Here is a 23827-nt window from a genome sequence, read left to right as displayed (position 1 = left end):
GAACTCCCGGAACCCATTCGTCATTCCCGGTACATTCCCGGTAACTCCGAAAACCTTCCGGTAATCAAATGAGGTCATCCTATATATCAATCTTCGTTTCCGGACCATTTCGGAAACCCTCGTGACGTCCGTGATCTCATCCGGGACTCCGAACAACATTCGGTAACCAACCATATAACTCAAATACGCATAAAACAACGTCGAACCTTAAGTGTGCAGACCCTGCGGGTTCGAGAACTATGTAGACATGACCCGAGAGACTCCTCGGTCAATATCCAATAGCGGGACCTGGATGCCCATATTGGATCCTACATACTCTACGAAGATCTTATCGTTTGAACCTCAGTGGCAAGGATTCATATAATCCCGTATGTCATTCCCTTTGTCCTTCGGTATGTTACTTGCCCGAGATTCGATCGTCAGTATCCGCATACCTATTTCAATCTCGTTTACCGGCAAGTCTCTTTACTCGTTCCGCAATACAAGATCCCCCAACTTACACTAAGTTACATTGCTTGCAAGGCTTGTGTGTGATGTTGTATTACCGAGTGGGCCCCGAGATACCTCTCCGTCACACGGAGTGACAAATCCCAGTCTTGATCCATACTAACTCAACGAACACCTTCGGAGATACCTGTAGAGCATCTTTATAGTCACCCAGTTACGTTGCGACGTTTGATGCACGCAAAGCATTCCTCCGGTGTCAGTGAGTTATATGATCTCATGGTCATAGGAATAAATACTTGACACGCAGAAAACAGTAGCAACAAAATGACACGATCAACATGCTACGTCTATTAGTTTGGGTCTAGTCCATCACGTGATTCTCCTAATGACGTGATCCAGTTATCAAGCAACAACACTTTGTTCATAATCAGAAGACACTGACTATCTTTGATCAACTCGCTAGCCAACTAGAGGCTTGCTAGGGACGGTGTTTTGTCTATGTATCCACACATGTAAATGAGTCTTCATTCAATACAATTATAGCATGGATAATAAACGATTATCTTGATACAGGAATTATAATAATAACTATATTTATTATTGCCTCTAGGGCATAATTCCAACAGTCTCCCACTTGCACTAGAGTCAATAATCTAGCCCTCACATCATCATGTGAATTACATTGTAATAAATCTAACACCCATACAGTTCTGGTGTTGATCATGCTTTGGCCGTGGAAGAGGTTTAGTCAGCGGGTCTGCTACATTCAGATCCGTGTGCACTTTGCATATATTTACGTCCTCTCCCTCGACGTAGTCGCGGATGAGGTTGAAGCGTCGTTTGATGTGTCTGGTCTTCTTGTGAAACCGTGGTTCCTTTGCTAAGGCAATGGCACCCGTGTTGTCACAGAACAAGGTTATTGGATTCAGTGCGCTTGGTACCACTCCAAGATCCTCATGAACTGCTTCATCCAGACACCCTCCTTAGCCGCCTCCGAGGCAGCCATGTACTCCGCTTCACATGTAGAATCTGCTACGACGCTTTGCTTGGAACTGCACCAGCTTACCGCACCCCCATTAAAAATAAATACGTATCCGGTTTGCGACTTAGAGTCGTCCGGATCTGTGTCAAAGCTTGCATCGACGTAACCTTTTACGGCGAGCTCTTCGTCACCTCCATACACGAGAAACATATCCTTAGTCCTTTTCAGGTACTTCAGGATATTCTTGACCGCTGTCCAGTGATCCACTCCTGGATTACTCTGGAACCTACCTGCCATACTTATGGCCAGGCTAACATCCGGTCTTGTGCACAACATTGCATACATGATAGAACCTATGGCTGAAGCATAGGGGACGGAGCGCATATGCTCTCTATCTTCATCAGTTGCTGGGCACTGAGTCTTACTCAATCTCGTACCTTGTAAAACTGGCAAGAACCCTTTCTTGGACTGTTCCACTTTGAACCTCTTCAAAACTTTATCAAGGTATGTGCTTTGTGAAAGTCCTATCAGGCGTTTTGATCTATCCCTATAGATCTTAATGCCTAGAATGTAAGCAGCTTCTCCTAGGTCCTTCATAGAGAAACTCATATTCAAGTAATCCTTTATGCTCTCTAAAAACTCCACGTTGTTTCCAATCAGCAATATGTCATCCACATATAATATTAGAAACGCCACAGAGCTCCCACTCACTTTCTTGTAAATACAAGATTCTCCAACCACTTGTATAAACCCAAATGCTTTGATCACCTCATCAAAGCGTTTGTTCCAACTCCGAGATGCTTGCACCAGTCCATAAATGGATCGCTGGAGCTTGCACACCTTGTTAGCATTCTTATGATCGACAAAACCTTCGGGTTGTATCATATACAACTCTTCCTTAAGGAAACCGTTAAGGAACGCCGTTTTGACATCCATCTGCCAGATTTCATAATCGAAAAATGCAGCTATTGCTAACATGATTCTGACGGACTTAAGCATCGCTACGGGTGAGAATGTCTCATCGTAGTCAACTCCTTGAACTTGTGAAAAACCCTTTGCCACAAGTCGAGCTTTATAAACGGTCACATTGCCGTCAGCGTCCGTCTTCCTCTTAAAAATCCATTTGTTCTGAATAGCCTTGCGGCCCTCAGGTAGTACCTCCAAAGTCCACACTTTGTTCTCATACATGGATCCTATCTCGGACTTCATGGCTTCTAGCCATTTGTTGGAATCTGGGCCCACCATTGCTTCTTCATAATTTGCAGGTTCATTGTTGTCTAACAACATGATTGATAAGACAGGATTACCATACCACTCTGGAGCAGCACGTGGTCTCGTCGACCTGCGTGGTTTGACAGAAACTTGAACCGGAGTTTCATGATCATCATCATTAACTTCCTCTTCAACCGGCGTCGCAACGACAGAGGTTTCCCCTTGCCCTGCGCCACCATCCAGAGGGATGAGAGGTTCGACAACCTCGTCAAGTTCTATCTTCCTCCCACTCAATTCTCTCGAGAGAAACTCCTTCTCGAGAAAAGCTCCGTTTTTAGCAACAAACACTTTGCCCTCGGATTTGAGATAGAAGGTGTACCCAACTGTCTCTTTTGGGTAACCTATGAAGACGCACTTTTCCGCTTTGGGTTCCAGCTTTTCAGGCTGAAGCTTTTTGACATAAGCATCACATCCCCAAACTTTAAGAAACGACAACTTTGGCCTTTTGCCATACCACAGTTCGTATGGTGTCGTCTCAACGGATTTTGATGGTGCCCTATTTAAAGTGAATGCAGCTGTTTCTAATGCATAACCCCAAAACGATAACGGCAAATCGGTAAGAGACATCATAGATCGCACCATCTCTAATAAAGTACGATTACGACGTTCGGACACACCATTACGCTGTGGTGTTCCAGGCGGTGTTAACTGTGAAACAATTCCACATTGTCTTAAGTGAGCACCAAACTCGAAACTCAGATATTCACCCCCACGATCAGACCGTAGGAACTTGATCTTCTTGTTACGATGATTTTCAACTTCACTCTGAAATTGCTTGAACCTTTCAAATGTTTCAGACTTGTGCTTCATCAAGTAGACATAACCATATCTACTCAAATCGTCAGTGAAGGTGAGAAAATAACGATATCCGCCGCGTGCCTCCACGCTCATCGGACCACACACATCGGTATGTATGATTTCCAACAAGTCACTTGCACGCTCCATTGTTCCGGAGAACGGAGTCTTAGTCATCTTGCCCATGAGGCATGGTTCGCACGTGTCAAGTGAATCAAAGTCAAGTGACTCCAAAAGTCCATCAGCATGGAGTTTCTTCATGCGCTTTACACCAATATGACCTAAGCGGCAGTGCCACAAAAATATGGCGCTATCATTGTTAACTCTAACTCTTTTGGTCTCAATGTTATGTATATGCGTATCGCTATCAAGATTCAATATGAACAATCCTCTCACATTAGGTGCATGACCATAAAAGATGTTACTCATAGAAATAGAACAACCATTATTCTCTGACTTAAAAGAGTAACCGTCTCGCAATAAACAAGATCCAGATATAATGTTCATGCTCAACGCAGACACTAAATAACAATGATTTAAGTTCATCACTAATCCTGATGGCAACTGAAGTGAAACTGTGCCGACGGCGATTGCATCAACCTTGGAACCATTTCCTACGCGCATCGTCACTTCATCCTTTGCCAGCCTTCGTCTATTCCGCAGTTCCTGTTTCGAGTTGCAAATATGAGCAATAGAACCGGTATCGAATACCCAGGCACTACTACGAGAGCCGGTTAAGTACACATCAATAACATGTATATCAAATATACCTGATTTTTCTTTGGCCGCCTTCTTATCTGCCAGATACTTGGGGCAATTGCGCTTCCAGTGACCCATACCCTTGCAATAGTAACACTCCGTTTCAGGCTTAGGTCCAGCTTTGGGTTTCTTCGTCGGATTGGCAACAGGCTTGCCGCTCTTCTTTGAATTACCCTTCTTGCCTTTGCCGTTTCTCTTGAAACTAGTGGTCTTATTCACCATCAACACTTGATGCTCTTTATGGAGTTCAGACTCTGCGACTTTCAGCATCGCAAACAACTCGCCGAGAGACTTGTTCATCCCTTGCATGTTGTAGTTCAACACAAAGCCTTTATAGCTTGGCGGCAGTGATTGAAGGATTCTGTCAATGATAGCCTCTTGCGGGAGTTCAATACCCAGCTCAGCTAGACGGTTTGAGTATCCAGACATTTTGAGCACATGTTCACTGACAGACGAGTTCTCCTCCATCTTGCAAGCATAGAATTTATCGGAGGTTTCATACCTCTCGACCCGGGCGTTCTTCTGAAAGATAAACTTCAACTCCTGGAACATCTCAAATGTTCCATGACGCTCAAAGCGACGTTGAAGTCCCGGTTCTAAGCCATACAAGACTGCACATTGAACTATTGAGTAGTCCTCCTTACGTGCCAACCAAGCGTTCTTAACATCCTGATCAGCCGTAGCGGGTGGTTCATCTCCTAGCGCAACATTAAGGACATAATCCTTCTTCCCAGCTTGTAAGATTAGCTTAAGATTACGAGCCCAGTCTACAAAGTTGCTTCCATCATCTTTCAACTTAGCTTTCTCTAGGAACGTATTAAAATTCAGGATGACTGTAGCGTGAGCCATGATCTACAACACAAATATATTCAAAGTGGACTTAGACTATGATCAAGATAATTAGAGTTTAACTTAATCAAATTATTCGCTAAACTCCCACTCAAAAAGTACATCTCTCTAGTCATTTGAGTGGTTCATGATCCACTTACACTAGCTCAAGTCCGATCATCACGTGAGTTGAGTATAGTTTCAGTGGTAAGCATCCCTATGCTAATCATATCATCTATATGATTCATGATCGACCTTTCGGTCTCATGTGTTCCGAGGCCATGTCTGCACATGCTAGGCTCGTCAAGCTTAACCCGAGTGTTCCGCGTGCGCAACTGTTTTGCACCCGTTGTATGTAAACGTTGAGTCTATCACACCCGATCATCACGTGGTGTCTCGAAACGACGAACTGTAGCAACGGTGCACAGTCGGGGAGAACACAATTTCGTCTTGAAATTTTAGTGAGAGATCACCTCATAATGCTACCGTCGTTCTAAGCAAAATAAGGTGCATAAAAGGATTTACATCACATGCAATTCATAAGTGACATGATATGGCCATCATCACGTGCTTCTTGATCTCCATCACCAAAGCACCGACACGATCTTCTTGTCACCGGCGCCACACCATGATCTCCATCAACGTGTTGCCATCGGGGTTGTCGTGCTACTCATGCTATTACTACTAAAGCTACATCCTAGCAAAATAGTAAACGCATCTGCAAGCACAAACGTTAGTATAAAGACAACCCTATGACTCCTGCCGGTTTCCGTACCATCGACGTGCAAGTCGATATTTTCTATTACAACATGATCATCTCATACATCCAATATATCACATCACATCGTTGGCCATATCACATCACAAGCATACCCTGCAAAAACAAGTTAGACGTCCTGTAATTTTGTTGTTGCATGTTTTACGTGGTGACCATGGGTATCTAGTAGGATCGTATCTTACTTACGCAAACACCACAACGGAGATATATGAGTTGCTATTTAACCTCATCCAAGGACCTCCTCGGTCAAATCCGATTCAAGAAACCGACACTTGCCAGTCATCTTTGAGCAACGGGGTTATTCGTAGCGATGAAACCAGTCTCTCGTAAGCGTACGAGTAATGTCGGTCCAAGCCGCTTCAATCCAACAATACCGCGGAATCAAGAAAAGACTAAGGAGGGCAGCAAAACGCACATCACCGCCCACAAAAACTTTTGTGTTCTACTCGAGAAGACATCTACGCATGAACCTAGCTCATGATGCCACTGTTGGGGAACGTCGCATGGGAAACAAAAAATTTCCTACGCGCACGAAGACCTATCATGGTGATGTCCATATACGAGAGGGGATGAGTGATCTATGTACCCTTGTAGATCGTACAGCAGAAGCGTTAGTGAACGCGGTTGATGTAGTGGAACGTCCTCACGTCCCTCGATCCGCCCCGCGAACAATCCCGCGATCAGTCCCACGATCTAGTACCGAACGGACGGCACCTCCGCGTTCAGCACACGTACAGCTCGACGATGATCTCGGCCTTCTTGACCCAGCAAGAGAGACGGAGAGGTAGAAGAGTTCTCCGGCAGCGTGACGGTGCTCCGGAGGTTGGTGATGACCTTGTCTCAGCAGGGCTCCGCCCGAGCTCCGCAGAAACGCGATCTAGAGGAAAAACCGTGGAGGTATGTGGTCGGGCTGCCGTGGAAAAGTCGTCTCAAATCAGCCCTAAAACCTCCGTATATATAGGTGGGAGGGAGGGGACCTTGCCTTGGGGCTCAAGGAGCCCCAAGGGGGTCGGCCGAGTCCAAGGGGGAAGGCTCCCCCCAAACCGAGTTGGACTTGGTTTGGTGGGTGGGAGTCCTTCCTTCCCTTCCCACCTCCTTTTTTTTTTCTTTTCTCTTTGATTTTCTTTCCTAGGCGCATAGGGCCCTTTTGGGCTGTCCCACCAGCCCACTAAGGGCTGGTGTGCCACCCTCAAGGCCTATGGGCTTCCCCAGGGTGGGTTGCCCCCCCCCCCCCCCGGTGAACTCCCGGAACCCATTCGTCATTCCCGGTACATTCCCGGTAACTCCGAAAATCTTCCGGTAATCAAATGAGGTCATCCTATATATCAATCTTCGTTTCCGGACCATTCCGGAAACCCTCGTGACGTCCGTGATCTCATCCGGGACTCCGAACAACATTCGGTAACCAACCACATAACTCAAATACGCATAAAACAACGTCGAACCTTAAGTGTGCAGACCCTGCGGGTTCGAGAACTATGTAGACATGACCCGAGAGACTCCTCAGTCAATATCCAATAGCGGGACCTGGATGCCCATATTGGATCCTACATATTCTACGAAGATCTTATCGATTGAACCTCAGTGCCAAGGATTCATATAATCCCGTATGTCATTCCCTTTGTCCTTCGGTATGTTACTTGCCCGAGATACGATCGTCAGTATCCGCATACCTATTTCAATCTCGTTTACCGGCAAGTCTCTTTACTCGTTCCGCAATACAAGATCCCGCAACTTACACTAAGTTACATTGCTTGCAAGGCTTGTGTGTGATGTTGTATTACCGAGTGGGCCCCGAGATACCTCTCCGTCACACGGAGTGACAAATCCCAGTCTTGATCCATACTAACTCAACTAACACCTTCGGAGATACCTGTAGAGCATCTTTATAGTCACCCAGTTACGTTGCGACGTTTGATACACACAAAGCATTCCTCCGGTGTCAGTGAGTTATATGATCTCATGGTCATAGGAATAAATACTTGACACGCAGAAAACAGTAGCAACAAAATGACACGATCAACATGCTACGTCTATTAGTTTGGGTCTAGTCCATCACGTGATTCTCCTAATGACGTGATCCAGTTATCAAGCAACAACACTTTGTTCATAATCAGAAGACACTGACTATCTTTGATCAACTCGCTAGCCAACTAGAGGCTTGCTAGGGACGGTGTTTTGTCTATGTATCCACACATGTAAATGAGTCTTCATTCAATACAATTATAGCATGGATAATAAACGATTATCTTGATACAGGAATTATAATAATAACTATATTTATTATTGCCTCTAGGGCATAATTCCAACAAAAATAGAGGGGGTGAAGAATAACTATTCCTCACCCAGGGTGACGAATAGCGCGACCCTGGATTGCATACGAGCAATTCAAGAGGAATTGACGGGATTCTTTATTGAGCATGTCATACCATCAGATGGAGAATATCATCAGGATTTCTTACCGATTTTGGTGGGCGATAGATATTAGCTAGTTAGGGATTGCAAGAGATATTATATATTGTATATATGTATGATCCTGTACTATATGTAGTAGCGTCGAGTTGTTTGACCAAGCACGGAGAAAGAGAGGTCATTTCACTCTATATATGTTCATGACGATGTTGTGTAATTAATGGTTCCTTCATTTACTTACTAGCTAACATCAAGTTCTCTCTATATGTAGTAGGTACCGTCGACCAAGCACGGAGAAAGAAATGTCACTTCTCTCTATATGTAGTAGCTATCTAACACAATATGAAACCCCTAATAAAACCCTCCAAAACCCCTACGCCCCCCTCATTTAAAAAAACAAAGAACCCAACGCCTACGAGCTGCTGACGCGTGACTGCCTTTGGGTCCCGGTTGGTGTTACCAACCGGGACTAAAGGTCCTCCTGCCTGGGCGCCTCGCAACGGCCGCGTGGAGATCCTTTGGGTCCGGTTCATAAGCCAATCGGGACTAAATGTTTGGGCCTTTAGTCCGATTGTTTTGTCCCGGTTGAAGAACTGGGACTAAAGCCCCTCTGGAACCGAGACTAAATCCCAATTTTCTACTAGTGATATATCATATTTGATGCTTGATTATATACTGTTTCAATTTTTCATGATTTAACAGAAACGCTAAATAAGGTTTAGATCCGGTATAGCTCCGCTATAGCCTTTCATAGCTTCTGATCGAGTCGCTGCTAAATGGCATAGCCCACTATTTAAAGCATTGAAAATAATTGACCTGGCGTTATGGAAAATGCTTTTAGTTTGTCCTGTACAAAAAAAACTTCCACTTAATAGTTTATTTCAGTATTTTTCAGTCGGGCGTAGTTTAAATGATGTCCATTATAAATTGTAATCTGCAGGCACTTGGAACCAAGGGAAATATCAATGCATCTGCCCATTTAATCTGCACGTGGTTTGAAGATATTCTGGGGAGTTAGTTTCATATTAGGAGGGGTTTAGCGAAGTATTTCAACTAGAACTAGATAAAAATGAGGAATTAGATAAGCCTTAGTTTTTCATCTTTGCAAAACATGCCTTAGGTAATCTCAATATCTCAAATGAATGATATTTTCTTATTTTTCATTTTTTAGTCCCTGATATTTGTCATTTTCTCAAGGCACCAAATTCCATCTTACCATGACTAGGACAGGATTGGACCAGTACAGGATGCTATAGTAACACAATTGGACTCTTCTGTTAACCAAGAGGTCATCGGTCAAGAACATCACCATCACTTAGATGAGCCAGTAGGTGGTATGTATCCAACTTTAGTTGGCGGCTAGTAGCCAAGTCTCCTAGTCAGCAACATCACGTTCATGTAGAGGCACTAGTTGGCATGTAATGTCCATTCTTTGGAGTTCTATTTTTAACTCTGGCAGCCACTCACTTATTCAGCCATTCATCTGCACGTCTGTGCTTCTTTGTACAAGTCTGCCATGGCGATGCCCACTACCCTCAAGGTCTTAACTATCTTGTATGTGCTTGTACTTCTTGTTGCATATCAGGTTGAAGGGCGAAATCATCGGCCTGATTGTCCTACTTTCTCATGCGGCCCACTTGGATACGTATCATCCCCATTTCGTCAGGCAAGTGATCCACCTGGGTGTGGTCATCAATCGTACGAGCTAGTTTGCAGTGATACTAAGGCTACAATTCACATCGACAATGCAACATACTATGTGTCTGGGATCAACTACAGTGATTCTACCTTCTGGATCGTCGATGCCGACATAGATTTATACAACAGCTGCCCTCTACCGCGGTGGAATTATGATCAGCATCCAGCTGCTGGTTTCACGCTGAGAAACCGGCAACACGACACTCATCACGCCATCAAAGTTGAATTGGCACCTGCAGCATATAATCAGGCTATATTTGTTAATTGTTCTCGGGAAGTGAAGGACAACGGTATGTACAGGCCTGTTGCTTGCTTGAGCACCAGCCATTCTTTTGTTTATGTGTTAATAACTGGTGGCCTAGGGAGAGGGAGTACTATGGCGAACCTTGAGCCTTGTTGCGGTTATTTGGCCATGACTCCATTAGGTGGCCAGGAAATTGGCATGAAGGGCACTGCACCGCTTGAGAATGCAAGCTATGCAGATGTCGTAAAATTCATGACACACGGCTTCCGCGTTAAATTTCCTTTCAGACTTCGCCAATCTGGAGACTTCTTGGGATGTCTGATGGATGATTTGGCGCCGTGAGTTTGAGATCTTGATACCTCGTACTTGTAAGCTCTGCTTTTGTTTTTGCACATGCACACCTGATCATTCTACATTTTCGTTTTTTTTTTGCAGCACATTCACTAAAGATTGGATTCTAACAATTCTTTCGATTGATGTAAGTTTCATGGGTTGCGCAGCTAAAGCAGTTCCAGAACCATTTGATATTTGCTTGTATATAATTATGGCGTCATTAGCATATGCCAGGCTTATTGCTGGTACGTGAGAATTACATATTCCAGTATGGTTTACTGCCTGTGTCTATAAATCAGATCACAAATAAACCTGTTTTGTTTTATGCAGTGTTCTGGAGGTTTGTATTGGTGCCCCTGGTCGTATTAATCTTCCTTGCCCACAAGTATTGGAAAACAAGGATCACGATGGATGCTGTTGAGAAGTTCCTCCAGATGCAGCAAATGATCGGCCCGTCAAGGTACGCCTATACAGACATCACCGCAGTCACCAGCCATTTCAGAGATAAGCTGGGTCAGGGAGGCTATGGCTCCGTGTACAAGGGTGTGCTGCTCCCAGGCAATGTCCATGTCGGGGTCAAGATGCTAGAGGGTAACTCCAACTGCAATGGAGAAGATTTCATTAGTGAGGTTTCAACCATTGGCAGGATCCACCATGTCAATGTGGTGCGTTTAGTTGGCTTCTGCTCGGAGGAAATGAGAAGGGCGCTTGTCTACGAGTACATGCCTCGAGGTTCTCTGGACAAATACATCTTCTCGGCTGAGAAGACTTTCTCCTGGGACAAGCTCAACGAGATCACTTTGGGCATTGCGAGGGGTATCGACTACCTGCACCAGGGTTGCGAGATGCAGATTCTCCACTTTGACATCAAGCCGCACAACATCTTGCTAGACAGCAATTTCATCCCTAAAGTTGCTGATTTCGGTCTCGCTAAACTATACCCAAGGGACAAAAGTTTTGTGCCATCGAGAGCCCTACGGGGAACAATTGGGTACATAGCTCCTGAGATGATATCTCGTAGCTTTGGTGTCATATCGAGCAAGTCTGATGTTTATAGCTTTGGGATGCTCCTGCTAGAGATGGCCGGAGGAAGAAGGAATGCTGATCCAAATGCGGCAAACACGAGCCAAGCGTACTATCCGTCGTGGGTGTATGACAAACTAACTGCTCCAGTGGTGGATGCGATATGTCCAGTTGCTAGCATGCATGAATTAGAGAGGAAGCTGTGCATCGTTGGATTATGGTGCATTCAGATGAAGTCACATGACAGGCCAACGATGAGCGAGGTCATAGACATGTTGGAAGGTGGCTTTGATGGCCTGCAGATGCCTTCCAGGCCATTCTTCTGCGACGACGATCACACCGCTGTCCCGGATTCTTACCCTTTGTTGTCCGAGCTGACAGAGATCTCAGAGGAGGATAATGAGTAGCATATGTGTGTGTGTGTGTGTGATTTAATGTCTCAAGTCTTACGAAATAACCTACTATTATGTTTTCCCAGACATGTGAAGTTTTATGTGGAAAGATGTAATAATATTTAGCAGTTAGAGGATGTAGATCTCCAACTGTTAATTGAAACGTATTTATCTTCTTGAAAGACACACACAAAAAGCATGATGTAAAAAATGCAGAGTACTCTGTTTTCTTCAGCTGCTGATGATGCTCGAAATTTTTGGAGTGGGTATGAACAGACCCAGCCTGTCCTGTATGAAGTATGAACCCTTGTGATTGATAAAGCTTGGGCTTAGTGTATGGAGATGATGATGATTGCAGAGGAATTCATGTCGACGATGGTGTTCACACTTTTATCTATTTTTCCTAAGGCTAAATTCTTGTAACCATGAATGTGAGTGTGTACCTGCAGTCTAGTGTTGCATATTTTTTTTTGATAAAGGGCTTTTATTGTTGAGTTGTTACGTTCCTTGTGCATTACGCTGCCTTGTACTTATCCACTGTAACCACCATACCTGGTCCTGGGGATGACCGCGGCACCACCTCCTCCATATCCCTGCATGTAGGGATCGGTGGTGACCCTTGGCGTATATATGTGTAATCACTTGATGAGTAAAGTGTGTGCATTGTTTCACAATTCTTCTTGGTAATCAGAGCTACCGATCTATGTCTTCTCACCCCAACTCTCCACCTCCTGGCACTGCTGCCGCCGTAGCAGCCTCTGCCTCCCCGGAACGCCCCCACGCGACTCTCTCTCCCGATCTCACCTCTGCCCCACCCGTCCCCGGTGCCTTCTCCCTCTCTACTGCCCCGGCTGAGACCCTCCCTGCTCCACCACCCTCTCGCCTCCCTTCCAGCATCTCCGACGTCGTTGATTTCAAGCTGGCCCTTGATGGCACGAACTTCATCCGGTGGCGCAACTTCCTCAACCTCATCCTCGCCTGCTACCACGCCGAAAACCATGTCTAGGACGGTGCGGTCGACCGCCTCTCCAACCCACAGTGGCGCGACGACGACAACACAATCGTGCTGTGGTTCTTTGCCACAGTGGACGGGGCTCTCCTCGACATCGTCGCCCCGGCCGACTCCACCGCCTACACCATCTGGAAGCGCCTCCACGAGTTCTTCCTCGCGAACGAGGCGGAACTCGCGATGCATCTTGGATAGGAGTTCCGGGCGTGCGTTCGCGGCGACCTCTCCGTCAACGACTACTGTCGTCGTCTGCAGAACATCGCCGCCGCCCTCGCCGACGTCCGCGAACCCGTCTCTGATCGTACCTTGACGCTGCAGATGCTCGATGGCATCGGGAAAAAGTTCGAGCTTCAGGCCGCCATCATCCAGTCCACTGTGCCTCTTCCCTCCTTCGCCCAGGCCCGCTCGCGCCTCGCCCTTGCGGAGCTCACCCTAGACAAGCGGGCGCGCGCTGAGGGCGCGCACGTGATGGCTGTCCATGATGAGCGCGGCGGCGGATGCGGCGACCGCGGGGATCGTGGCGATCGTGGTCGTGGCGGTGGCAACCCTCCTGGCGGTGGGCGCGGCGGCGACAACCAAGGCGGCGCTCCCTACGCCGGTCGCGGTGGCGGCAACCGTGCTGGTGGTGGACGCGGGCGCGGCCGTGGCCGCGGCCGCGGTGATGCCCCTCCAGTGGCGGTCGCGGCTCCCACCAGCAGCCCTGGCTGGGGTACTTTGCCCCTGTCGGGATGCCGTTCCCACCGCCCCGCGCGCCGTGGATCCCGCCCAACTTGGCCGGCATCCTTGGTCCTCGTCCCGGCGCTCCGACGCATGCCTACCCGGTGGTCCAGTCGACCGCGCCGCCTGTCCCCTACTCTGGCTCACCTCCCACTTGGGACGCGACGACCATGTACCACGCTGCACCGAGATATGGGCCTACTTTTTCCCCTCATGCCGAGTGGATCATGGACACAGGGGCTTCTTCCCACATGACCGGGGACCCAGGTATTCTGATCAAGTCTCATCCTTTATTAGCGTCTCATTCTCGCCACATTATTGTCGGTAATGGGGCTCGCCTCCCGGTCGTCGCCATTGGTAACGCCCGTCTTTCTTCTCGACCCTTCTACCTCACTCACATTCTCCTCTCCCCCAACATTGTCCAAAACCTCATTTTCGTGCGTCAATTCACTCGTGACAATTTATGTTCTGTGGAGTTTGACCCTTTTGGTTTTTCCGTGAAGGATCTTCGCACCAAGGTGGTCCTTGTGAGGTGCAATAGCTCCGGTGACCTCTACCGCGTCTCCCACGTCTCAGGCACTCCTGGTAGCGCTACACCGGTGGCCCTCGCTGCTACCTCATCGGATCTTTGGCATAAGAGGCTCGGGCACCCGAGCTCCTCCACCCTAGTTTATTTTCCCTTTGATGTTCCTTCAAGATTTAATAAAACCCCCTTGTCACCCCTTTGTACTGCCTGCCATTTAGGCAAGCACACACACCTTCCCTTCCCCACCTCTACTTCCTACACCACCGCGCCATTTCAACTCTTACATTGTGACTTGTGGACCTCTCCCATTGTTAGTTTTTCCGGCTATAAATACTATCTTGTTATTTTGGATGATTACACGCAATACTCTTGGACTTTCCCCCCTTCATGCCAAATCCGATACTTGTGCCACTTTGCAGCGCTTCTTCGCTTACGTTCTCACTCAGTATCACGTCACTATCCGCTGTTTGCAGTGCGACAATGGCGGTGAGTTCCTCACCACGGTGCTCCGCGACTTCTTCTCCTCCCATGGCATCACGTTTCGTCTTACCTGCCCCCATACATCCCCACAAAATGGCAAAGAGGAACGCCATATACGCACTACTAACGATGTTATCCGGACTCTCCTCTTCCAAGCACACCTCCCTCCGCCATTTTGGGTCGAAGCCCTCCATACCGCCACCACCCTCCTTAACATCCGCCCATCCCGTGCCATCCACCACTTCACCCCCACTTCCTTCTCTATGGCGAACATCCCACCTACGATCACTTGCGCACCTTCGGATGTCTTTGCTTTCCAAACCTCTCAGCCACTGCGCCACACAAACTTTCTCCACGATCCACACGCTGCGTCTTCCTTGGCTACCCACGCGAACAGAAGGGCTGTCGCTGCTTCGACCTCTCATCTTGCAAAGTTATTACCTCTCGCCATGTCGTCTTTGACGAACACAACTTTCCTTATATCTCCTCTTCGCCTGCCACAGAAGATCTGGCCACTATCCACCCTGTTCCCCCCGCTCCAACCGGATCTCTGGCGCCTGCCCAACCAGCTTCGCTCCCGCCTACCGCGCCTCGCCCGCCGCGCCCTCTGGGCCCCGCTGCCCATGCACCACATGCAACCTCCCCACCTGCATGTCCGCGTCCCCTGCCTCCCCATGCACCACATGCCCTGCCTCCCCCCATGCGCGCACTAGGCCCTGCCTCGCCTGCCGCTTCCCCACCTACTCCACCTCGTGACCCGCGCGTGTCGGTTACGCCCGCGCACACACCGCGTCCTCACCCCACGTCCTGTAGCTCCTCGAGCCCCACCACCCATGCACGCCATGCAGCTTCCCGCGCTGCCCGCCCGCCCGACTTGGCCTCCTCCACCACTCCACTACGCCCTACGTCTCCCTCGGCGCCTCCCATCACACCAGCTTCCCCGCCCAGCTTTCCTGCTGCTGTACCGCCTTCCTCGCTACCACCTGCTGTTGTGCCCATCTCTCCGCGCCACCACCCTCATCCCATGATCACTCGGGGCAAACGCGGGTTTACCATGCCTAAGCAACATTTCGACCTGTCCGTTACCACCGCCCCTTCGCCCCTTCCCTCCTCCTACCACCCCGCCCTCCGTGATCCCCATTGGCACGACGCGATGTTGGATGAGTATAATGTGCTAATACAGAATGACACTTGGTCTTTGGTGCCTTGTCCTGCAGGTGTTAACGTGGTGACGGCAAATGGATCTTCTGTCAAAAACTCCGTCCCGATGTGTCGGGGGATAACTCCGGGGTAGGCTCATCGAGCCTATTCCTTCATTCCTGGCCCAATGGGCATGAAGGCGCAGAGATTCTCAAGGCCCAAGTCTTCTAACCGGCTAGGCATCCCCTGCCGGCTGGAAGACGAGGCGACCACCTTTCTGGCCGGCCAGGCAACCCCTGCCGGCTAGAATCCAGGCGGCCTCCCCTTCGGACCCGGCCTGGTCCCGCCAGCCGGGCTAAGGAGGAGGCGGCCACCCTCAAGCTGTCTGACCAAGCAGGCTAGCCGACCGAGGATCACCAGTCACATCAGATCGTAGGTCAGGAAAGGACCTCACGATTAAAGGTAGCTACGCGTCAGCAAAGGTACTGAATCAGGGCGCCCGGCTGGTACGAGCGTCGGTGGCCACGCCGCTGACCTACCCCGGCTCTGATCCATCACCTAGCCTGATGTCGGACCGTCACACTCCCACTCCATTACTGCACTCGGCGTGGGGAACAGTGGAGGCGGTCGTACTGCCTGCCCATGAAGAATCTCGCGGGGCGACGCTCGACGTACAGCGTGTGCTCAGCGTCAACCTTACGCGGGAGCCACATTGGCCAGCTGGCGGGTCCCACAGCAATCGAGACCATGCATCCGGCGGGCCCCTCATCGACAAGACAAGACCCTTGTGGGCCCCTGGCCAGCCGGCGAAGCAGCCAGCCGAGTCCCACGCATGTACCCTTTATCCATATTGTAGGCCGGCGGGTTCGTCTATAAAACCCCCCGGCCGCCCCCGATGCAAGGAGGCCGATCACTTACCAGTCATTCAACACTACACACTCACCAACCAACAGAGAGCGAGGTAGAGACGAGTCGGCTGCTCCCCTCTTCCTCCTCCCAACACAGCTCCAGGAGCAACATTGTACTATGTTCCCATACATCAAACACACAAGCAGGATTAGGGGTATTATCTCTAGGGAGAGCCCTGAACCTGGGTACATCGTGCGTCCCATGCGTGTACCAACCTCGTTCCCAGCGCCCACCTTTGTCCCTTCGGTTCTCATCGACTTTAGCCTACCTATGTCATATGTTGTGAGTATTCACCAACATTTGGCGCCCACCGTGGGAACGATCGCGGCATCGGCTGGCTTCACGCGCTGGGCGGGGGCCCGCACCTACACCACCGGATGCATCGCGTCCGGATCAGTTTGCATGCCCGTGGAGCTCGCTTTCGACGAGGCGACGCTCATGATGATCGACGTCCCCGTCCGCCATGCGGATTCGGACGAAGATTCAGATGACGAGGCGCTCCCTAGCGTCGCCGTCGCTGCTATGGAGAACCTCAGCGTTCTCTTCAGCGATCTTCGCCTCAACGACGGCCCATGCTACTTCGGCGAGGACTACGACGTTGAGGCGCTCTGCGCCAGCTTCAGCATGCTCTCTATCGCTGAGACGCCTGCCCATTACGTTTACCCCAGTAACGTCCTCATCTTCGATGGCCCTTCACCGTCGGTGGGGTTCTTCACCCCATACCACGTCGCTGCCGTCTCCAACGCCGCGGAGGTGATGGTTATCGGTGCCGGCACCGGCACGTCTCCCCGCAAGGCCTCCGCGGGCGCTAGCGAGCCCGCTGTGGCCGCCGCAGACACTCTTCGGGATGCCATCGTCGGCCTGAAGACACCGGTCACTGCTTCCGCCGACCCTGCAGACGCTCGGGCCTCACTGGAGGAGGCTCGCAAGCGTATCTTGGAGGAGGGCATCGCCGTGGCCTCGGCAAAACGTCGGCTGGAGGCTACACATCGTGAGTATAACTCCGCATATGGTCTTACTCCGATTTCCGAGGCCCCCAGCCGGCTTGGATCGGTCCGCAGTCGCGGACGATTTGTCGCCGAGGTTCTAGGCGGGGACCTGCCCACCTACGAGACTCCTGCGGCCAACATGCGGGCGGGACAGGCGGCCATGGAGGAGATGGCAAGCTTCAAAGGCGAGGAGTGCCCCTTCCAGAAGATGTGTGTCAAGGATCTCCTTGACGCTGCTACCCAGCAGTACGCTCGGTTCGACCCTGGCCAGGCTCATTCAGAGTCCCCGGGACCGAACTCGGGAGCTCGCCGCAACCCTAGCGGCCAGCACCACGCCGAAGGATCTTCCTCGCATCGCCCTTCCGGCTGGAGGGGCGAGGGAAGCCAAGGCCGGCGCTCGCAGCACCAGAGCGAGCACACTTCAGGCCTACGTCGCGGAGGCAACGAGGGCGACTCGGAGTACGGGGATCTTCCCCCGCGAAGAACTCACGCATCCGGCTCCCGAGGAGCCTCCCCTCTCGCCACCAGGGCTGGCGCCCCCGCCTCCCAGAACGAGCGGGACGCCCGCCGCCGTATCATCGCCCTGGCCCATTCGGCCCTCCTAGAGGAAGACGGACCCGTCGGTCCGGCTTGCTTCGGCCCCCGGATCCGAGGGGAGCCGTTCCCCCGAGGTTTCACCCTACCTCGGGATACGCTGAAATACAACGGCACGGCCAAGCCAGAAGATTGGCTGATCGACTACACCACGGCCATAGGCATCGCCAGGGGCAACAAGCGTGTAGCGGTTCGCTATGTGCCACTCGTGCTGGCCGGCTCGGCTCGGACCTGGCTTAACAGCCTCCTGGCCGGCAGCATCAACTCCTGGGTGGACTTCGAGGAGGCGTTCGTCCGCAACTTCACCGACACCTACAAGCGCCCTGGTCGGCCTCGCGAGCTGGCCATGTGCGTCTAGAAGGCCGACGAACCCCTCGGCGACTACGTCACCCGGTCGACCGAGCTCCGCAACTCCTGTGAGGGGGTGCATGAGGTACAAGCCATACAGTAATTCATTGACGGATGCCGAGACGACACCCTCCTCAAGCACAAGCTCATGTGCGCCGAGCCCACCTCCTTGGCGGTGCTCATGGCCAAGGCGGACAAGTACGCCACGGCGGACTCCGCAATGTGCATCAAGGTGACCGCCTCGGAAAAGGTTGTGCCTGCGCCGGCTACTCCCAAGCCGGCTGGGGACAACCGAGGCGGACAGAACAACTACAAGCGCAAGGCGGATCAGATGGCTAACAACAAGCTAGTGGCCAACATGGAGGGAGAGGCATCGGCTTCCCAAGCCAGCCCTCCACGAAAGCGTCGCAATCAGGGCGACCCCAACTGGCTGCCCAAGCAGTCTCTCGAGCAGCTGCTCGACGCCCCCTGCAAGATACATTCGGGGGCGGCGCCGTCTACCCATACCCTTGGACAGTGCAGCGTTGCACGCTGGCTGTCGCAAGGGGAGGGCCTGCCGGCTCCTCCGGGTGCGCAGGCGGCGCCCCGTGCACCGGCTCCCCATCACGCTCCTCTTCCGCCGCCGCCGCCTCGCGACGACGGCCCACACCATGACGACTACCCGCATCAAGATAGAGCGTTCGTCGTCTTCACCAGTGAAGGCGACGACAAGCACAACCTGCGCCAAAGGTGGCACGAGGTAAACGCCACTGTCCCCCCGGTTCCCCAGTACATGCATTCGTCTGACAAACCAATTACATGGAGCCGGGTGGACCACCCTGCCGTGATGCCCAACCCGGGGTCATACGCACTCGTCGTCGACCCCACCTTCGCCTCGAAGAGGCTCACCTGCCGATTCTCCCGGGTGCTGGTCGACGGTGGCAGCAGCATCAACATCCTCTACCTCGACACTCTCCGCAAGCTTGGGCTCAAGGAGACGGACGTCCTTCCAACCAGCACTGTCTTCCATGGCATCGTGCATGGGCGGTCGTGCTCGCCCATCGGCAAGATCCAGCTGGACGTCCTCTTCAGCGACAAGGCCCACTTCCGTCGCGAGTTCATATGGTTCGAGGTGGTGGACCTCAGCAGCCCGTATCACGCGCTGCTGGGGAGACCGGCTCTGGCCAAATTCATGGCTATCCCGCACTACGCCTACCTGAAAATGAAGATGTCGGGTCCCAAGGGCATCATCGCCGTTGTTGGCGACTACAAGAAGTCGCTCGAGTGTGCCCAAGATAGCAGCCGCCTCGCCGACGCCTTGGTGATTGCCGAGGAGAAGCGGTAGATTGACCGGCTCGTGGCCCAGGCTACCGAGCAGCCGGCGATTCCTTCTCCTCTGTCCCAATCGGCCGGCGAGGGCTCTTTCAAGCCGGCTAAAGAGACCAAGCAGGTCCCACTCTACCCTGCCAACCCAAAGCAGTGCATCACCATCGGGGCTGGCCTCAGCCCCAAATAGAAAGGCGAGCTCGTCGACTTCCTCCGTGAGAATCGGGACATCTTTGCATGGTCCCTCAAGGACATGCTGGGTGTTCCGAGGAAGTACGCCGAGCAAAAACTTCACGTGCGACCGGATGCAAATCCGGTGAAACAACCTTTGCGCCGCTTCGCCGAGGGGAAGCGGCGCACAATCGGAGAAGAGATCACCCGGCTCCTTGCAGCTGGCTTCATCATGGAGGTTTTACACCCGGACTGGCTGGCGAACCCAGTCGTGGTGCTGAAGAAGAACAACACATGGCGAATGTGCATCGACTACACTAGCCTGAATAAGGCCTGTCCGAAAGACCCTTTCGCGTTGCCTAGGATAGATCAAGTAATCGACTCCACTGCAGGCTGTGAACTACTGTCATTTCTTGATGCTTATTCAGGCTACCATCAAATCAAGGTGGATCCAGCTAATTGCCAGATGACCTCCTTCATCACGCCCTTCGGGGCCTACTGCTACACCAACATGATGTTCGGTCTGAAGAACGCAGGTGCGACGTTCCAACGCTGCATGCAACAGTGCCTACTTCCACAGATTGGCAGAAACATCCACGTCTATGTAAATGACATCGTCGTCAAGACGAAGCAGCACTTCAGCCTCCTCGACGACCTGCGAGAGACATTTGCCAATCTGCGCGAATACAAGATCCGGCTCAATCCTGAGAAGTGCGTCTTCGGGTCCCAGGCGGCAAACTCTTGGGGTTCTTCGTATCCGCCCGCGACATCGAAGCGAACCCTGAGAAGATCAGCACCATCGAGCGGATGGTGCGGTCGGCTCGGATGCTCGATGTCCAGAAGTTTGCCGGCTTCTTGGCATCCCTCAGCCGGTTCGTCAGCCGGCTTGGCGAGAAGGCCCTTCCACTCTACCAGCTCATGACGAAGACGGCGAAGTTCGAGTGGAACGACCAGGCGGACGAAGCCTTCCGCGACCTCAAGCGGGTAATCTCGAGCCTGCCAATCTTGGCAGCCCCATGTGAAAGGGAAACCATACTCATATATATCGCGGCGACCACTCGCGTGGTCAGCGTAGTGTTGGTAGTTCAGCATAAAGAGGAAGGCAAGGCCCTGCCAGTACAGCGCCATGTCTACTACCTTAGCGAGGTCTTGTCCGCCTCTAAGCAGAACTACCCTCATTATCAGAAAATGTGTTATGGTGTTTACCTTGCTGCAAAGAAATTAAAATAATACTTCCAAGAGCATGCCATCACTGTGGTGAGCACGGCTCCACTATCAGAGATCATGGGCAACCGTGATGCCACGGGCAGAATTGCCAAATGGTCCATCGCCATGGCGGACCAGGACATTCAGTACGAGCCTCGCACCGTCTCCAGACTCTACGCATTGGCGGATGCACTTCGACGGCTCGAAGATGCGGACGGGACTGGGAGCCGGCATCATCTTGACGTCTCCGAAAGGGGACCAGCTTAAGTACGCTCTCCAGATCCACTTCGCCGCCTCCAACAACGTCGCCGAGTACGAAGCACTGGCCCACGGCCACCGGCTTGCCAAGGAGATTGGCATCCGGCGGCTCATATGCTTCGGCGATTCGGACTTGGTGGTGCAGCAGGTCTCTGGCGAGTGGGACGCCAGGGACGCCAACATGGAAAGCTACCGCTTCCTCATCCAGCAGCTCAGCGGCCCCTTCGAGGGTTGTGAGTTCCACCATGTTCCCAGGGCAGACAATGAGGTGGCAGATACGCTAGCAAAGATCGGCTCCACAAGGGAGGCCATCCCGGCCGTCGTCTCCCTCGAGCAACTCCACAAGCCGTCTATCAAGCCGTCTCTGGAGTCGGCATCAATCTTCGTACCAGCCGACTCCATGATACAAGCGCCGCCGGCTCCGCCAGTTATGTCGGCTGCGGACCCCATGCCGGTTGCACTGACGGCTCCGACTCCAAATGCGGCACCGACTAAGTCTATGGTGCAAGCGCCGTCGGCTCCACCAACTACGTAGGCTTCAGATCCTAATCCGGCTCCATTGGTCCACCCGACTCCAACAACGACAACCCCGGCTCTGCCCGGGTTCGAATCCTCCCAGTGGGTGGACGTCATGGAGATAGACGAGGAGCCGGCTGCAGCAATAGCACCAAAGACGCCATCAAGCTCGGGGGCTGCAGAAGCCCCCAACAGTCAAGACGAAGCGGAGGTGACCCTTGTGTCGGCTCCATTATGGGCTCAGGCCATTCTGGCCTTCCTTCTTCGCGGCGAACTTCCTCAAAATGAGGCGGAGGCGAGACAGGCCCAGCGCAGGTCCACCGCGTACGCCATCAACAATCGCGAGCTGGTGCGACGCAACACGACCGACGTGTTCCAACGTTGCGTCGAATCAGAAAAAGGGCAGGAGATCCTTAGAGACATCCACCAGGGGGAGTGTGGGCATCATGCCGCCTCCAGAACCCTGGTGGCCAAAGCATTCCGCCATGGATTCTACTGGCCCACGACCCTCGAGGAGGCTGTGGATCTGGTGGACAAATGTGAAGGCTGCCAACGCTTCAGTGCACAGAGCCATATGCCGCCTTCAACACTGAAAACCATCCCCTTATCTTGGCCATTCGCCGTCTGGGGACTGGACATGGTTGGGCCCTTCAAGAGGGCTCGCGGAGGGATGACACATCTTTTGGTAGCCGTCGACAAGTTCACCAAGTGGATCGAAGCCAGGCCTATCAAGAAGCTTGACGGCCCCACTCCTGTCAGGTTTATCTCGGACATCTCTGTCCGATATGGCGTTCCCCACAACATCATCACCGACAACGGCACCAACTTCGCCAAGGGCGCCCTGGCGTTCTACTATTCCAAGGTAGGCATCCGGCTCGACCTGGCCTCGATGGCACACCCCCAGTCAAACGGCCAAGGGGAGAGGCCCAACGGCCTGATCCTAGCCGGCATCAAGCCAAGGCTGGTGGCACCACTGGTCAGGTCAGCCGGTTGCTGGATCGAAGAACTGCCGGCTGTGCTATGGAACCTCCGCACCACGCCCAACCGGTCGACCGGCTTCACTCCATTCTTCCTGGTATACGGGTCTAAGGCTATCATCCCCACGGATATCGAATTCGACTCGCCTTGGGTCACCCTATACACAGAAACGGAGGCGAAGGAGGCCAGAGAGGACGGTGTGGATCTCCTCGAGGAAGCAAGGGACTTGGCTTTGAGCCGGACGGACATGTACCAACAGAAGCTGAGATACTACCAAAACAAAAGGATCAGGCCTCTCTCTTTCAGAGAGGGAGACTTGGTCCTCAGAAGAATCCAGCGCACTGTCGGCCGGCACAAGCTCTCACCCCCTTGGGAGGGACCCTTCATCATCAGTAGGGCATTACACAACAACGCTTACTACCTGATTGATGCCTAGAAGCCAAGGAAGCGCAAGAGGGACGACTCTGGCCAAGAAACGGAGCGCCCATGGTACGCGGCGTTGCTTCGCCCGTTCTATTGCTAAAAGGCAGAAGACAAGCAAAGGAAAGAGCATGCACATGTATCTTCCTCCCTCTTCAGGGAACAAAGAAGGCAATAAAAAGGACATGCTCCATGTTTCTTTTTGTCAAGAGTTCTCACTCACGTGTACGGGCTACACAACGTACCACCTCTTGCTGGCTTGCTCAAGCTCGGAGGCTACGCGGCGCGGCCCCTTGCT

At 51.9% G+C, this 23827-nt stretch overlaps 1 pseudogene; it reads left to right on the top strand.

Moving 5' to 3' along the window:
* The first annotated feature begins 9789 nt into the window (after positions 1-9789).
* Positions 9790-11712, top strand: LOC123417898 (annotated as a pseudogene).
* Positions 11713-23827: the final 12115 nt, after the last annotated feature.

This window comes from Hordeum vulgare, unplaced genomic scaffold, assembly GCF_904849725.1.
Source record: "Hordeum vulgare subsp. vulgare unplaced genomic scaffold, MorexV3_pseudomolecules_assembly, whole genome shotgun sequence".
NCBI lineage: Eukaryota > Viridiplantae > Streptophyta > Magnoliopsida > Poales > Poaceae > Hordeum > Hordeum vulgare.
The sequence above is the reverse complement of the archived record's forward strand: the minus strand, read 5'-3'. Positions and strand labels throughout refer to the sequence as shown.